Source organism: Elephantulus edwardii, unplaced genomic scaffold (genome assembly GCF_000299155.1).
Source record: "Elephantulus edwardii isolate Elephantulus edwardi_28Jun2011 unplaced genomic scaffold, EleEdw1.0 scaffold00011, whole genome shotgun sequence".
Lineage (NCBI taxonomy): Eukaryota > Metazoa > Chordata > Mammalia > Macroscelidea > Macroscelididae > Elephantulus > Elephantulus edwardii.
Genome location: NW_006399761.1, coordinates 25,082,407 through 25,083,485, shown reverse-complemented (window position 1 = coordinate 25,083,485; position 1,079 = coordinate 25,082,407).

The following is a 1,079-nucleotide window of genomic DNA, read 5'->3' as shown; positions in this document are numbered from 1 at the left end:
CTTGAAAAAAAAAAAAAAAGGAATGAAGTCTGCGGAATAAACGCTCCCGCCCGGCAGGGGAGTGAGGGGAGGGGGAGGGGAGCGGGGTCAAGTCCCCCAGATTCAGCCCCCGGGGGACCCTCCAGGCACAGGCGGCGGCAGGAGTCGGGGGTGCTGAGTCCACACGGTCGGGGGAACGCTCCGCTGCCAGTTGCAGTCCGACTACCCCCGCCCCGCTACCCAAGCACGGCTCCCGGGCTCACGCGGCCCCGGCGCTGGGCCCCCCCACCCAGCTCGCCGAAACTTTCCCCCCTTCTCCTGCCCCTCAGCGACCGGGGGGCGCCCCCTCCCCCGCCGGGCGCTTGCACGGACTGCAGCCGCCGAGGCTGGAACAGGCACCACCGCCCGCTTGTCGCTACAGTGGCTCTCGCGGATGCTGTAGCTCCCGCTGCTCCTGCCGCGGCCGCTGCAGCCGCTTCTCCCCCTCCTCCTAGAGCCTCAAACTCGGAACCGGTTGAAACCGGTTCAGACTGGGAGATTCCATCTCGGTTGAGTTTTTCAGCCCATGGCGCCGCGGAGCGTTTGGAACCTGGGCCTCCGCCCCCAGCCCGCCCGTCCATTGGCAGACTCCAGCCCCAGCCACCCCAGCCGTCTAGCAGCGATTGGTCCCAGCCGATGTCAATCCTACCTCAAGCCTCCACACGAGCCCGCCGCTTCGGCCCCCGCCTCTTTTCAGCAGCGATTTGCCCGCAGAATGGGGGCGGGGGGGGAGCGGGGCGGGTCGAAAGGGACCGAGGGGGGGGTGCGGGAGGAGGAGGTGGGGCCAAGAGTTGAGCCGTACAGAAAAGAGAGTGAAGAGAAGCCTCGTCAACGATTGGTTCATAGGTGCTGTCAATCAAGTGCAGCCCGCCTCCGACATCCCTTCCTCCTCCCGCCTCTCCCTCTCCCCGTGCTTAGTTTGTAGGCCCTGCCTTTGCGGCCTGCTCATTGGCTGAGCGCCTTCGGTGACGGAGAGGGTGGGGCGCGCATCGTGAGCTGGTGGCCGCGCGAGTTTGAGTGCAGCGCGCGGGCGCTAGCCCTCTGTTTTCCCGGGACCTGCT